General features: G+C 41.1%; 1 protein-coding gene across 2 annotated transcripts in view; it reads right to left on the reverse strand.

The window, feature by feature from the left end:
- Positions 1 to 17,622, reverse strand: part of LOC130911114 (RAS guanyl-releasing protein 1-like) — a 90,961-nt gene that overhangs the window by 51,249 nt on the left and 22,090 nt on the right. The window lies entirely within an intron of this gene.

Genomic DNA, 17,622 nt, shown 5'->3' on the forward strand with positions numbered 1-17,622 from the left:
TTTTCCGCAGTCACTCTTTTTGTGTTAGATGGGTTATAATTTTTCCACTGATTTGTAATTTATGCACTGTATTTGACCAGAGCATGTATAAAGGCCAAAAACACCTATGACTATACCTGCTGCTTATGTTAAATTATCAAATATAAAACTATTCAAATTTTGGGGGAAATTTTTGTTTTTTTTTTTTTTGGTCCCAAAATGTTGATTTATAATTGGTCAGTGAAGAAAACAACAGTTTGGACATGAACATGGCAAGCAAGTAAGATTTTGTATATGATGATGGAGAGCGTTATTTGTGGTTTTATTATTACAATGGTGCAATTTGGTAAGCCCGTTTTTGTTTGCAAATTTGTTTAAATCTGTCAAAAAACAAACAAACTTGCAGCTCAATATTGATTCAAATATATGGCGCACCGGATTATAAGGCGCACTGTCGGCTTTTGAGGAAAGTTTAAGGCTTTTAGGTGCGCCTTATAGTGCAGAAAATACGGTACTTCTCCCCAAAAGCAATTGAGTTAGAAAGAGTAGTTAGTTACTTGGCAAAGTAACTGGTGTTACTTTTCATGTTTTTTTTTTCATTCCCCCAACCAAACCAAAAAACATACAGTGCCTTGCAAAAGTATTTGGCCCCCTTGAATCTTGCAACCTTTCGCCACATTTCAGGCTTCAAACATTAAGATATGAAATTTAATTTTTTTTGTCAAGAATCAACAACAAGTGGGACACAATCGTGAAGTGGAACAACATTTATTGGATAATTTAAACTTTTTTAACAAATAAAAAACTGAAAAGTGGGGCGTGCAATATTATTCGGCCCCTTTACTTTCAGTGCAGCAAACTCACTCCAGAAGTTCAGTGAGGATCTCTGAATGATCCAATGTTGTCCTAAATGACCGATGATGATAAATAGAATCCGCCTGTGTGTAATCAAGTCTCCGTATAAATGCACCTGCTCTGTGATAGTCTCAGGGTTCTGTTTAAAGTGCAGAGAGCATTATGAAAACCAAGGAACACACCAGGCAGGTCCGAGATACTGTTGTGGAGAAGTTTAAAGCCGGATTTGGATACAAAAAGATTTCCCAGGCTTTTAACATCTCAAGGAGCACTGTGCAAGCCATCATATTGAAATGGAAGGAGCATCAGACAACTGCAAATCTACCAAGACCCGGCCGTCCTTCCAAACTTTCTTCTCAAACAAGGAGAAAACTGATCAGAGATGCAGCCAAGAGGCCCATGATCACTCTGGATGAACTGCAGAGATCTACAGCTGAGGTGGGAGAGTCTGTCCATAGGACAACAATCAGTCGTACACTGCACAAATCTGGCCTTTATGGAGAAGTGGCAAGAAGAAAGCCATTTCTCAAAGATATCCATAAAAAGTCTCGTTTAAAGTTTGCCACAAGCCACCTGGGAGACACACCAAACATGTGGAAGAAGGTGCTCAGGTCAGATGAAACCAAAATTGAACTTTTTGGCCACAATGCAAAACGATATGTTTGGCGTAAAAGCAACACAGCTCATCACCCTGAACACACCATCCCCACTGTCAAACATGGTGGTGGCAGCATCATGGTTTGGGCCTGCTTTTCTCCAGCAGGGACAGGGAAGATGGTTAAAATTGACGGGAAGATGGATGCAGCCAAATACAGGAACATTCTGGAAGAAAACCTGTTGGTATCTGCACAAGACCTGAGACTGGGACGGAGATTTATCTTCCAACAGGACAATGATCCAAAACATAAAGCCAAATCTACAATGGAATGGTTCAAAAATAAACGTATCCAGGTGTTAGAATGGCCAAGTCAAAGTCCAGACCTGAATCCAATCGAGAATCTGTGGAAAGAGCTGAAGACTGCTGTTCACAAACACTCTCCATCCAACCTCACTGAGCTCGAGCTGTTTTGCAAGGAAGAATGGGCAAGAATGTCAGTCTCTCGATGTGCAAAACTGATAGAAACATACCCCAAGCGACTTGCAGCTGTAATTGGAGCAAAAGGTGGCGCTACAAAGTATTAACGCAAGGGGGCCGAATAATATTGCACGCCCCACTTTTCAGTTTTTTATTTGTTAAAAAAGTTTAAATTATCCAATAAATGTTGTTCCACTTCACGACTGTGTCCCACTTGTTGTTGATTCTTGACAAAAATTAAAATTTTATATCTTTATATTTGAAGCCTGAAATGTGGCGAAAGGTTGCAAGGTTCAAGGGGGCCAAATACTTTTGCAAGGCACTGTAGGTCACACTATGTGAAGTTCAAAGGGATTTTTTGGGCACAGTTGGCCCTAGCTCAATTCTTTAACTCAAACTTAACAAGACACAGGGGTATTGCGAATATTGCGATAACTAGATAGTAAACTTTGCTGTGTTTGGAAGTCATTTAATGTTGTGAATCAACCGTTAAGAGTTGTTAAAATTGCTCCCGTTATTGCATTAGTTCCCTTCTGTCTACTTTTGACATGTGAAAGTTTTACAACCGTTTCATCATTTAAAGATACATTCTAGTCAAGATTTTGAAGATTTAGAAGTATTTTAGATAATTATTTTAGATAAAAAGTTACTTAGGTTCGCTAGGAAGGTTGGCTACAACAGAGCCTTCCTGAAAAGTACTAATTTAAGATGGCAGCTGTTTATAAACGCCAATTCTAACTCCGCCAGTCTATCATTTCGCATCTAGTTCTGTATACATGTGATATCTAATGTAGCATCATGTGGGCGTAGTTTGTAGGCAATCGGTTACAGTCCTTATAGACCCTACTCACCAACGTCACAAAATGACGTGTCACTGTATCCGGCCGCCATATTGTCTGTCATTGTTTAGCCCTATTCTCAATGGTTTCAATTAGTTGTGCAATTTATAAAGCAATTCATGGAAGCCCCGGTGTTATCTGACGCTGTAAACTCATTGGATGCGTTGCATAAAAGGCGTTATGTGAAAAAGCTTCAGTTTATCCATTCGCCAGATCCATATTTGATGCCTAAATCGATGTTTTTCCACCCGCTGTCTTCGCCGTCTCTGCCTGACATCTGCTACCCTGATATCTACAACTATCTTGTCCACAAAAACTCAGCCTATTCTCAAGAAACTTTGAAAAACTTTAAGAGCAGCACTCTAAGCAACATTACCCCGTGTGACCCTTTACTTCCAATTTTCTAAAATGGCGACAATCAATAAAAAAAAAAGTTGACTGCGACGCGTCAAGGATAGGTGCATATTGGACTATTTCTTCAATAAAATACACAACTGTGTCTGCCTCATTTGCAAAGAGACAGTCGCGGAAGATACGCAACGAGAAATTAAAGCAACTTGAAGCTAATTTAATTTCACAGCAGCAGTATTTCGCAAGAGCCCGAGGGTCGAAAGAGAACGCCACAAAGGCGAGATTGTTGAAATTATGAATTATAAATAATAATAATAAAGCAAATGTGACACACAGAAGGGCTTGCTAAAATTTCTTTAAATGTATTGTTCTACGTAAATCAGCCCAGGTAGCCCCCCACATTTTTACCACACCAAATCTGGCCCCCTTTGCAAAAAGTTTGGACACCCCTGTTTAACCGATGATCCGTAGACGAGGCCAGCTTCTTTCACTTGTTACCAGCTAAATATTATTCAAAAAATAAAGATGGTGGAAGAAATAAGCATCTTGAATTTGAAACGGTATGTTAGTCGGCGGTTAGCCTAGCAATGATCTTAATTGTGGTTGTCAGCCCAAAACCCTCTAAATATATATTAAATGCATCTTACCAGATATAAAATGACTGCTACTTAATCTGTGGTAATCGTTTGGAGCCCAGTTTTCTTGTCGAATTGCAGCAGTCCATCTCACTCTCCTCTCCGGGTCTCTCGGAATACGGTAGAACTTCAAGTCGCTTCGTCTATCTTCTCTGTTATTGCAACCGACCGCCACACACGCCTTCACCATTTGATTATTAATGTTAACGAGCAGAAAAACACGACATAATAGGAGGAATTTACATAGCGGTAATGCATCAACACGACGAGTTGACGGACAATATGGCGCAGGGGCGTGGTTGTCACGTCATGTGAGTAGGGTCTATAGGAGCCACCCAGAGCATCGCGTTTGCAACAGCGTCACAACTCACTTTCCTCTCCCCTACTCCCGCTCTGCTTTCTCCATGAGTCCGCGTCTCACTTTTCTCGCGTCATTCAACCAACGTAGTAACACATAGTAACGCACGCCTTTACATCCTCAGTAACAGTAACGGCTAGAGGCGTGCAAAATTTCCGATTCTCAGATTATTCGCGATTCGGACGTGGAAGATTCGAGAACGATTCACAAATATCCAAATTCCGATTATTGAATTATACCAGGTAAAGCGGAAGAAAAACACAGTCAGCGCGGTCTTTGGGACGCAATGAGGAACGGACCGAGAGTAAATATCATGTTCAACTCATGCCGCTAGATAAAAAAACAATCATACCTGACTGCAGCTGACAGCTGCTGCAAACAACGCCCAGTTGCTAGTTGCTATAAACATACAGTTGTGGTCAAAAGTTTACATACACTTGTGAAGAAGATAATGTCATGGCTCTCTTGAGTTTCCAGTTATTTCTACAACTCTTGATTTTTCTCCGATAGAGTGATTGGAACAGATACTTCTTTGTCACAAAAAACATTCATGAAGTTTGGTTCTTTTATGACTTTATTATGGGTTAACAGAAAAAGTGATCAAATCTGCTCGGTCAAAAATATACATACAGGAACACGAATTGGCAATTTCTTGTGAGTGATTATTGACTTCAACAATCATTGACTTGAACAAGTCAGGAAAGTCACTTGGAGCCATTTCAAAGCAGCTGCAGGTCCCAAGAGCAACAGTGCAAACAATTGTTTGTAAGTATAAAGTGCATGGCACTGTTTTGTCACTGCCACGATCAGGATGAAAACACAAGCTATCACCTGCTGCTGAGAGAAAATCGGTCAGGAGGGTGAAGATTCAACCGAGAATCACCAAAAAGCAGATCTGCCAAGAATTAGAAGCTGCTGGAACACAGGTGTCAGTGTCCACAGTCAAGCGTGTTTTGCATCTCCATGGACTGAGAGGCTGCCGTGCAAGAAGGAAGCCCTTGCTCCAAAAGCGGCACCTTAAGGCTCGACTGAAATTTGCTGCTGATCACATGGACAAAGATAAGACCTTCTGGAGGAAAGTTCTGTGGTCAGACGAAACAAAAATCGAGCTGTTTGGCCACAATGCCCAGCAATATGTTGGAGGAGAAAGGGTGAGGCCTTTAACTCCAAGTACACCATTCCTACCGTCAAGCACGGTGGTGGTAGTATTATGCTGTGGGGCTGTTTTGCTGCCAATGGAACTGGTGCTTTACAGAGAGTAAATGGGATAATGAAGAAGGAGGATTACCTTCAAATTCTTCAAGATAACCTAACGTCATCGGCCCGAAGATTGGGTCTTGGGCGCAGTTGGGTGTTCGAACAGGACAATGACCCCAAACACACATCAAAAGTGGTAATGGAATGGCTATATCAGGCTAGAATTAAGGTTTTCGAATGGCCTTCCCAAAGTCCTGACTTAAACCCCATTGAGAACTTGTGAACAATGCTGAAGAAACAAGTCCGTGTCAGAAAGCCATCAAATTTAACTGAACTGCACCAATTCTGTCAAGAGGAGTGGTCAAAGATTCAACCAGAAGCATGCCAGAAGCTTGTGGATGGCTACCAAAAGCGCCTAATTGAAGTGAAAATGGCCAAGGGACATGTTACCAAATATTAGTGCTGCTGTATGTATATTTTTGACCCAGTAAATTTGATCACTTTTTTCTGTTCACCCATAATAAAGTCATAAAAGAACCAAACTTCATGAATGTTTTTTGTGACAAAGAAGTATCTGTTCCAATCACTCTATCAGAGAAAAATCAGAGTTGTAGAAATAACTGGAAACTCAAGAAAGCCATGACATTATGTTCTTCACAAGTGTATGTAAACTCTTTACCATTTACAACTGTATGGCTTCAGTAGATATCATATATATGTAGAACTAGATGCAAAATGACAGACGACGTCGGTGTTACAACATGTATTATTGAACAGAGATGCGAAATGAGAGACTTTCCGGCGTAAGTAAACAACCACCATCTTAAAGCAGTAGACCTCTCTAGAAGGCTCTGTTGTAGCGAACCTAATTAACTTTTTATTTAAAATACTCCTAAACCGGCAGAATCTTGTCTTGAATCTATCTTTAAACGATGAAATAGTGTAAAAACTTGGACAAAAGTAGACAGAAGGGAAATTATGGAATAACGGGAGCAATTTTAACAACTGTAACAGTTGATTTACAACATTAGAATAGAATAGAATAGAATAGAATAGAATGCCTTTATTGTCATTACACAAAGTGTTATGAAATTCAAAGCTGCCCTATAGAGTGCACACATACTTACACACAGAATAGTATATACAGTCTCCAATATGCAAAATTTAAAAAATATGTCTATATATAAATATTTATATATCTACATATGTATATATTTACATATCGCAAGATAAAACAATATAAAAAGGGTCAAAAAGTAAGGGTAAAGTGATATTTGATAGCAGCATCGGTAATAGTGTAAAAGTGACGTGTGATACCTTTCAGTGATAAATATTGGTTATTAACAGTGAGAGGAAAAAAAAAAAAAAAAAAAAAAAAAAAAAAAAAAAAAAAAGTTTACGATATTGTTACTCAGTGCAGACTGGAGTTGAGTATTGTGACAGCTTTAGGAAAGAAACTGTCTCTAAGTCTATTAGTTCTAGCCGATATAGATCTGTATCGCCTGCCAGAGGGTAGCAGGTTGAACAGATGGAAGCCGGGGTGTGTGGTGTCCTTTATTATGCGTTTTGCTCTGTTCAGGCATCTGGAGGCATAGATGTCAGCCAGGGAAGGCAGGGATTTGCCGATGATCTTTTGGGCTGTGTTGGTCACCCTCTGCAGTCTTTTCCTATCTGCCACTGTGCAGCTTGAGTGCCACACTGACACAGCGTAGGTCAGCAGGCTCTCTATGGTGGAACGGTAGAAGGTCACCAGCAGGCTTGTGCTCAGTTGTCCCTTTTTGAGCACTCTTAGAAAGTGTAGCCGCTGTTGGGCCTTCTTGGCCAAGGCTGACGTGTTTGTTGACCAGGATAAGTCCGCAGAGATATGGACCCCTAGAAATTTGAATGACTGCACTCGCTCAACGCATTCACCTTTGATGTATAGGGGGGCAGGAGTGGTGCTGTTTCTCCGGAAGTCCAGGATGAGTTCCTTTGTTTTGGAGATGTTTAGTGCCAAGTTGTTAGTTGCACACCACCTCTCCAGGTTCAGGACCTCATTCCTGTAGGCCACCTCATTTCCCCCTGTTATCATCCCCACCACTGTAGTGTCGTCAGCAAATTTGACGATGATGTTCTCCGGGTGGCAGGGGCTGCAGTCATATGTGTAGAGCGAGTACAAGAGTGGGCTCAGCACACAGCCTTGCGGTGAGCCAGTGCTGAGTGTGCGGGTAGATGAAAGGTGGCGGCCCAGTTTCACCTGTTGGGGCCGGTTGATTAAAAAGTCTTTAATCCATGAGCAGATAGATGATGGGAGCCCCAGGCTGAACAACTTGGGGATTAGGATGTCCGGTAAGATGGTGTTGAAAGCTGAGCTGTAGTCTATGAAGAGCATTCTGACATAACTCCCTTTCCTCTCCAGATGGCTCAGCGCAGAGTGAAGAGCTGTGGCTATTGCGTCCTCCGTCGATCTGTTAGGCCTGTATGCAAACTGATGTGGGTCCAGGGTGGGGGGGAGACAGGTTTTGATGTGACGAAGAACCAGTTTCTCAAAGCATTTCGTTATGACGGGGGTGAGTGCTATGGGGCGGTAGTCGTTGAGGCAGGTTGTAGGTGACTTTTTGGGGACAGGGATGATGGTGGCGGATTTCAAACAGGTTGGGATGATGGCTTGCTCCAGTGACCTGTTGAAAATGTTTGTGAAGACCTGTGCTAGTTGATCAGCGCAGGCCTTCAGCACCTTTGCTGGTACTCCGTCTGGTCCAGTGGCTTTCCTGGGGTTGACGGCCCTGAGTACTCCTCTCACCTCCTCCGGCGTCACCCTCAAGATGAACTGAGGAGTGCCGGTGATTGCTGTTAGTTGAAGTGGGGGTTGTGGAGGTGTGCTGGTAGTTGGTGTGTTCTGTAGTAGAGGCGGAGGAGGTGTGGCTGTGTGCTGCGCCCGGGCTTCAAAGCGGGCGAAAAAGCTGTTCAACTCCTCCGCTAATGCCGCATTTGAGTCCCCGGCTGACACAGCAGAGCCCCTGTAGTTTGTGATGGCCTGGATGCCCTGCCACATCTGCCTGGGGTTTGTGAGCTGCTCCTCCATCCTCCTCCTGTGGTCTGCTTTGGCAACACTGATACCTTTCCTCAGGTCGGCCCGAGCCCTGCTGTATTGCGCTCGGTCACCAGATCTGAAGGCTGCGTCTCGGGTGCGAAGGAGTGCGCGTACCTGGCCAGTCATCCATGGTTTTTCATTTGGGAACACCCGAATGTTTTTCACCCCGGTGACTGTGTCAATGCAGTGCTTGATGTAGGATAGCACTGCATCCGTGAATGTGGCCAGGTCCTCATGATGGAAAATGTCCCATTGTGTTCGCTCAAAGCAATCCTGAAGCCGGGGGAGTGCATCGTCAGGCCAGGTGGTTATTAAGTGTCTTTGTGGCTTTGATTGCCGGCTGAGTGGGGTGTATGCGGGGGGTAGGAACAGGGAAAGATGGTCAGACTGTCCGAGGTGGGGGAGGGGGATCGCTCTGTAAGCATGTTTTATGTTTGAGTAAACATGGTCCAGAGTGTTCTCGCCCCTCGTTGCACACTTCACATGTTGGTAGAATTGGGGCAGCACGGTTTTAAGGTTGGCCTTATTAAAGTCTCCAGCTATGATGTGCGCACCGTTTGGATAGGCACGCTGATGATTGTTTATGGTGTTTGCTAGCAGAGAGAGGGCGGTTTGGACGCTAGCATCTGGTGGTATATACACTGTAGTGATAATAACAGCTGCTAGCTCTCTCGGCAGAAAGAAAGGTCTGCATCTCACGGACACGAATTCCAGGTCAGGAGAACAGTGTTTGTCCAAGACAGTACTGTTGTTGCACCAACCTTCATTCACGTAAATGCAGAGCCCCCCTCCTCGGTTTTTCCCGGAGTCGCGATTCCTGTCCCATCTATGTAGCGTGCGTCCTGCTAGCTGTACCGAGGCGTCGGGGATTTGCGGTTGTAGCCATGTCTCCGTAATGATGAGTGCGCTGCTTTCACGGATGTAGCGGTTCCCAGCAAGCTGTACTTCCAAATCATCCATTTTGTTTACAAGGGATCTGGCGTTGGAGAGGAAGAGGCTTGGTAGCGGAGGCTTCAGTGGCTGTTTCCTGAGCTTGGCTAGCAGGCCCGCCCTACAGCCCCGCTTTTGCTTTCTCTCGCGTCTGCGCCTCTTACGCCTGCCAGACCCGACAACAATCCACGGAGGCCCCGGTGTTCTCGCTAGCTCCTCCGGAATGTTAAAAGTGTGGTGGAATTCATTGGAAATAGTCATTTGTTGCCGATTACCGATGTCTATCAGATCAGTGCGAGTGTAGCTTAAGTGTGAGTCCTTGGGTGACGCGAAACAAACATTTAAAACACACATAAAATACAAAAACGTGCACTTCGAGGGAGAGCTGTAAGCCGCTGCGTCCTGACGCGCCGCCATTTAATTATTAAATTAATTGGATGTAGTTTAAAGCTGCTGATACAGAATGAGACTGGAGTTTTTTATTTACTGTTATTTTTGTATATTTGTTTACTGTTATATGTTAACTTGATACTGAAATAGTAGTTTGGTTTAGCCTGAGAGGATTTTTGAACAATTTTGGAACTAATGTACAAAACCAAAAAAAACAAAAAAAACAAAAAAAAGGAGGGGGGTGCATCAATAATCGTTTTAAAATCGAATCGGAGCCTCTTAATCGTAATCCAATCGTTCGGTGCCCAAAGATTCCCAGCTCTAGTAACGGCGTTGCAAAGATGAGAAAAGTAATTACCGTATTGGCCCGAATATAAGACGGCCCTGATTATAAGACAACCCCCTCTTTTTCAAGACTCAAGTTTGAAAAGACGTTTTGAACACCAAATTAATTTTTATACAGAAAATAATCACAGTACATCCGAAACAAATGATTATAACAATATATTTGAGAGAAAAATCATGTTATTTTGCCTCATTCAAATCTTAATATCTGAACATTTAAATGTGTAAACTAAAATGCAATCACATTTGTAAATGAATGGCTTCTGATTTTTGAAATGTAAATAAACCAATCTATTGTGATAAAACAACAAAATTGCAATAACTGCATTAACTATCAAAGTGAAGTCTAACTGTAACTGTAATCTTGAAACAAATCTGAATGAGGAAAAACATGGCAATAAAATAATGCAAACTGGTTAAACTAGTAGCTGAGAGAGTAGCTGTTTTTTATTGGCGTGAACTGTAATTTTGGGGGTCATGGGGGTGTTTTGAAAAGCGCTCTAGAAATAAAATGTATTATCATTATTATGATATTCAAAAGATTACCTGTGTCGCATGAGAATTGCGGTCATTTCGGTATTTGATCGGTGTTGATGGGCCAAACAGTTTTGGCTGTGCGGGGTGCCGAAGAAACGGCATTGAAAAAAAGGCATGGATGGTAGCTTTTGCATTACATGCCAAGCTACCATCAACTAGCGTAAAAATTTGACCTGATTGAGAGAAACAATTGTCATTTTTGCCTTTAGCGGTACAAATTCTCTACTTCAGTTGAAGAAAACACGGACAACTTTCAAAAAATTCTTGGGTGTGGACTAGGGATGTCCCGATCCAGGTTTTTGCACTTCCGATCCGATACCGATATTGTTTTGCACTTCCGATCTGATCCCGATACTGGCCGATACCGATACCGGCCTATCTGAGCATGTGTTAAAGTTTAAAGTTATTTAACCTCCTTACTTAGTTGTCAGACTCATGTTGAAAAGGGTTTTAGTACTCTTGATAACAACTAGCCAGCTGAATTAGGTGAGTTTGAATAACACACAACGGTTGGTAACAAGAAACTGACCTGTTTATTCAGTGACAAACACAAAACATTATAAATAACAAACAGAAATGGCATAGTCAGTCAGTAAAACGTGCAAATAAGATTGAAAACTGTCTTAAAAAAGCAAAACACACAAACAACCTCAGTGGAAAATCCCACAAACCCCCCAAGCTATTAGATGTTTTTAATATTTTGTGCATTAGTTACAATAATTGTATAAAAAGCCTCTCAGGTTTAAATAAACGACTATTTCAGTATCAAGTTAACATTTTAAAACAGTAAATAAAATACTCAAGTCCCCATTCTGTATCAGCAGCTTTAAACTACATTCAATTCATTTAATTTTGCGAATCAACTGTTAAAGTTGTTAAAATTGCTCCCGTTATTCCATAATTTCCCTTCTGTCTACTTTCGACATGTGAAAGTTTTAAAACTGTTTTGAAGATAGCTTCAAGTCAAGATTTTGCCGATTCAGGAGTATTTTAGATAAAAAGTTAATTAGGTTCGCTTGGAAGGTTCACAACAGCCTACTAAGGAAGTTTCCTGCTTTAAGATGCCGGCTATTTACTAACACATCTAGTTGTCCATACTTCAATGTTGCGAACGCCGTCGAGTCTGTCTTTTTGCATCTAGTTCTATATACATATGATATCTATTATCTACAGTAAAACGATGTTGACGTAGTTTGTAGCGGCTGTCAGCAGCAGTCAGGTATTCTTGTGTTTTTTATCCAGCGGCATGAGTTGAGCTAAAGCCGTGAGTCGAGCATTGGCATTACCCGGGTCTATGATAAGCATGCTCTCATCATACTCTCGGGACGCAATGCGGTCCGTTTCTCATTGCGTCCCGAAGACCGCGCTGTGTATTAGTTCCGCTTTACTTGACATATTTCAATTAGAGCTGAAACGAATACTCGAGTAACCGAGTTACTCGGATCAGTTTAAAAACTGATCCGAGTAATTTTATTCACCTCGAGTAATCGTTTATTTTGACAGCTCTAAGCATCATGTTTTGCTCCGACTACTTTTAATGCGGGACAACGCGCTGATGTCACGTGCGTAGAGGAAGAAGGGAAAAAAAAAAAAAAACACTGCAAACGACGCCGACGTTGCTAAATACTAGCCAGTACGATGCTACGTTGGTAGCAGGTAGCGTCTGATGAGTCTCATAGAGATCACATGTATGTTGAACTAGATGCGAAATGACAGACTCAGCCGCGTCTGGGCAGCGTTAGCAAACAGCCGCCATCTTAAAGCAGTAGAACGCTACGCGCTAATAAAGAACGCTAAGCGCTAATATATAAGATTAACGTTACTGTCACTAGCTCACGTAACGTTGGCCCTGCGGAGGGCTCTGTTTCTATTAATTATGACCACTGTCGATGCGTGGCTAACGTGTCTTACATACAGGCTTTAACATAACATAGCGTTGTGGAGTGATGAGGGTGTAAAATAAAAACTCAATAATGCTAACTATCAATTTTAGCTCAGTAGTCATTGCTGGAGAAAACACCGAGTAGCACTGGTCCCTAATGTGCTCCAATACAGCCTGTATCATCCATTTATTTTGAACACTGCAAAAACTCAAAATCCTATCAGGACTTACAGTTTAGACTAACTTAAAACTTAACTAGAACTTAAAAATGGCTTGACACAAATAGAAAATCAATTGAAACACGTGGGAAAAAAATCCTAACTTTTAAGTGATGTGTGTTATCAAGCGTAACGGGATTTTTAGGTATATATATATATATATATATTTTTTTTTTTTATATATCTAAAGGTTTTTTGAGTGGAAGCAGTGAATTAGTCTTTTTTAAATTTTTTTTATTTATTCTAGTTACATCTGAGATGCAATTGTTGGCTGTTTTCAGCAATATACATCCAAAATAAAAACATTGATTGACTGAAAATGGTTCAAGATTTGATGAAATGTCTTGTTTTCTCATGTATATTTATAATTGCTCTCCACCTAAAAATACATTTGTTTTATCCGATTACTCGATTAATCGATAGAATTTTCAGTCGATTACTCAAATATTCGATAGCTGCAGCCCTAATTTCAATAATCGGAATTAGGATGTTTGTGAATCGAATCTTCCACGGCCGAATCGCTCAAGGATGTAATGACGGCTGAGCATGTTGTACCGTGGTTCTAAGTGTTGGATGGTGCGTCTTTACTCACGAGAGATAATGGCTCGTCATCCAGAATGAAGTCTTCGGCAATGACTCTTGTTATTCCCTGGGCTTTGGGACTGTCGAGTGCCAATTTGTTACGCATAGCAAAAGTTTCTGCCAGTGTTAGTTGCGTAGGACCTTTCTTTTTGTCTTTGGTTTTCTTAACATACTCCTCATATTGTTTGTGGTTGTATTTCGCTAAATGCTTGATTAGGTTGGTTGTATTAAAACTTCTTACAGCTTTACCACCACACTTGACTTTATTGTGGCATATGTTGCACTCTTCATCTTCATCTTTGTCGTCCTTTAAGGTGAAATGATCCCACACAGCTGACATTTTTACCGATAAAGTCGCTCGGTAAATTGGAAGACGGTAATGTAGTGTGTTGGAAGGTGTGCCGTAAAATGCGGATCAGATTTTAGGGAAACCGAAGCAAAAACTGGAATGGATTATGTAAATCGGTGCGCTGGTAAACCCAGACCGGACTTTCCAAAAAAAAACTGGATCGGATTTTTTCCGTGTCGGCCGATCCGATACCGATGCACATTTTTTTTCCCATATCTGCGTCCGACCCGATCCAAATATCGGATCGGGACATCTCTAGTGTAGACTAGTGTTGTGATTTTGCATCACCTCGCGTTACAAAAAGTAGCAAAAAAAAAAAAATTGGCTTCACATATAAACATTTATATGATGAGCCTTTCAATTGTCTTTGAAAAAAAAAATATCTCGGCCTTGAAAATCATCTCACAAAATTTGACTTTTGAAAATACCATCCCTCCAACATCAACCGTAAATCCTAGGAAACATCCATAACATTATTCATCTGTTTTTTGTCATGCTAAACTACAACTGAACTAAAAGCTAGACTATACACGCCATTTCCTTTCTTATAACATTCACCGCGCCATTCTGCCTGCGAACTCGATGATATCTCCTATTAGCTTATTTGTTTGTCTGCAGTCTGTGCCTGTGCATCGTGTAGAAATGTATGTGTGTACGCAACGCGACCGCTGCTCGCTAATATTGTGAAATTACCAGGAAAGTCTGCCACTTCACAGAAATGACACCAATTTCCCCTTCCCTTAACCTGTGTGTAACTCACACGCACGATTGCGCAAATGATATTACATGGCGGACTAGTTAGAATTATGTGGCGGAAAACACAGAGAAGACTGAAAAAGCAGTTTCTGCTCTTGCACTCCTCTTTATTAAGAAACTGCTGTATTTTAAGCCAAAACAACTATTGTGTTTGATAGAGCAATATGTCTATATGCTGCCATAGCAGATTCATGGAGCATGAAGCCCCCGAACTATTTTTAATTTGTCCGTTTTACCCTGAAAACCGCAGTTTACAGACATCGCGCAACCACTTTTGTTTCAACCCAGCCATAAAACGAAGATAATTAATTATATATTTATTTTTCAAAATATCTGTCTTTTTGCTTAGAATCATTCATTGATGTCTCATATTTCGTTTAAAAAAAAAAACACTTAAAAAAAATTATTCACTCACATATTTTAAACTTTTTAACAAATTATGTCACACTGAAAAAAATGGCGTCTGTAAAAAAGTAATGGATATCTACCTGATAACTATCGCTTAATTGTATTTTTTAGTTACTGTTGCATTTTCTCTGATATGTTAGATGATAAATAATCGATCCAAACAAAAAAATTGAACAAAAAAAAACGTTTAAAAGGGTAAATATATGAAAAAGAAAATCTCGACCACTCCTTGATGTCTGTGATCTCTGCATCGCGACCCTTGTTACAGTGGGGCAAAAAGGTATTTAGTCAACCACTAATTGTGCAAGTTCTCCCACTTCAAAATATTAGAGAGGCCTGCAATTGTCAACATGGGTAAACATCAACCATGAGAGACAGAATTTGGAAAAAAAAAAAAACCAGAAAATCACATTGTTTGATTTTTAAAGAATTTATTTGCAAATCATGGTGGAAAATAAGTATTTGGGCAACACCAAAAGTTCATCTCAATACTTTGTTATTAGAGGTGGGAATCTTTGGGCACCTAACAATTAGATTACGATTCAGAGACTCCAATTCGATTATAAATCGATTATTGATGCCCCCCAATTTTTTAAAATGTTTTGTATATTTGTTCCAAAATTGTTCAAAAATCCTCTCAGGCTAAATAAACCAAACTAGTATTTTAGTATCAAGTTACCAGTTAAAAACAGTAAATAAAATACTCAAATCCCCATTCTGTATCAGCAGCTTTAAACTACATTCAGTAATTAAATGTCGTGAATTAACCGTTAAAGTTGTTAAAATTGCGCCCGTTATTCCATAATTTCCCTCATGTCTACTTTCGACATGTGAAAGTTTTAAAATTGTTTCATCATTTAAAGATAGATTCAAGTCAAGATTTTGCCGATTTAGGGGTATTTTAGATAAAAAGTAATTAGGTTCTCTATAACAGAGCCTTCTAGAGAAGTCTACTGCTTTAAGATGGCGCCTGTTTACTAGCGCAGGAAAGTCTGTCATTTCACATCTAGTCTAGATATATGTGATATCTACCGCAGCCGTATGTTTGTAGCAACTACCAACTGGGCGGTGTTTGTAGCAGCTGACGGCCGCAGTCAGATATTATTGTTTTTTTTTTTTTTTACCTAGTGCCATTAGCTGCACATGATATTTACTCTCAGTCCGTTCCTCATTGCGTCCCGAAGACCGCGCTGACTGCATTTTATTTCCGCTTTACCTGGTATAATTCAATAATCGGAATTTGGATGTTTGTGAATTGTTCTCTAATCTTCCACGGCCGAATCGCGAACAATCTAAGAATCGGAAATGTTGCACGCCTCTATTTGTTATGTACCTTTTGTTGGCAATAATGGCGGCCAAACGTTTTCTGTAACTCTTCACAAGCTTTTCACACACTGTTGCTGGGATTTTGGCCCATTCCTCCATGCAGATCTCCTCTAGAGCAGTGATGTTTTGGGGCTGTCGTTGGGCAACACGGACTTTCAACTCTCTCCACAGATTTTCTATGGGGTTGAGATCTGGAGACTGGCTAGGCCACTCCAGGACCTTGAAATTTACCTTTATTGCCCTGGCTGTGTGTTTGGGATCATTGTCATGCTGAAAGACCCAGCCACGTCTCATCTTCAATGCCCTTGCTGATGGAAGGAGATTTTTACTCAAAATCTCTCGATACATGGCCCCATTCATTCTTTCCGTTTCACAGATCAGTCATGCTGGTCCCTTTGCAGAAAAACAGCCCCAAAGCATGATGTTTCCACCCCCATGCTTCACAGTGGGTACGGTGTTTTTCGGATGCAATTCAGTATTCTTTCTCCTCCAAACACGAGAACCTGTGTTTCTACCAAAAAGTTCAATTTGGGTTCATCTGACCATAACACATTCTCCTAGTCCTCTTCCGGATCATCCAAATGCTCTCTAGCGAACCGCAGACGGGCCTGGACGTGTACTTTCTTCAGCAGGGGGACACGTCTGGCAGTGCAGGATTTGAGTCCCTGGCGGGGCATTGTGTTACTGCCTTTGTTACTGTGGTCGCAGCTCTCAGTAGGTCATTCACTAGGTCCCCCGTGTGGTTCTGGGACTTTTGCTCACCGTTCTTTTTATCATTTTGACGCCACGGGGGGAGATCTTGCATGGAGCCCCAGATCTAGGGAGTTTATCAGTGGTGTTGTATGTCTTCCAATTTCTAATAATTGCTCCCACAGTTGATTTCTTTTAGAGCTGAAATGAATACTCGAGCAACTCGAGTAACTCGAGTTTAAAAACTGATCCGAGTAACTTTATTCACCTCGAGTATTCGTTTATTTTGACAGCTCTAAGCATCACGTTTTGCTCGGACTACTTTTAATGCGGGACAACGCGCTGATGTTACGTGCGTAGAGGACAAAGCAAAAAAACAACAACAACAAAACTTACTGCAGCAGACAGCCGCTACACACGACGCCGACGTTGCTAAATACTTGCCCGCACGATGCTAGTTGGTTGCAGGTAGCGTCTGATGCGTCTCATAGAGATCACATGTATGTTGAACGAGATGCGAAATGACAGACTCGGCCGCGTCTGGGCAGCGTTAGTAAACCGCCGCCATCTTAAAGCAGTAGAGCACTAAGCGCTAATAAAGAGCGCTAAGCGCTAATAAATAAGATTAACGTTACTGTCACAAGCTCACGTAACGTTAGCCCGTAACGTTTTTGGGGTGAAATCAGTGAATGTCTTTTTTTTATTCTAGTTACATCTGAGATGCAATTGTTGGCTGTTTTCAACAATATACATCGAAAATAAAGACATTGATTGACTGAAAATGGATCAAGATTAGATGAAATGTCTTGTTTTCTCATGTATATTTATAATTGCTCTTCACCTAAAA

The sequence above is a fragment of the Corythoichthys intestinalis genome, unplaced genomic scaffold (genome assembly GCF_030265065.1).
Source record: "Corythoichthys intestinalis isolate RoL2023-P3 unplaced genomic scaffold, ASM3026506v1 HiC_scaffold_23, whole genome shotgun sequence".
In the NCBI taxonomy this organism is placed as follows: Eukaryota; Metazoa; Chordata; class Actinopteri; order Syngnathiformes; family Syngnathidae; genus Corythoichthys; species Corythoichthys intestinalis.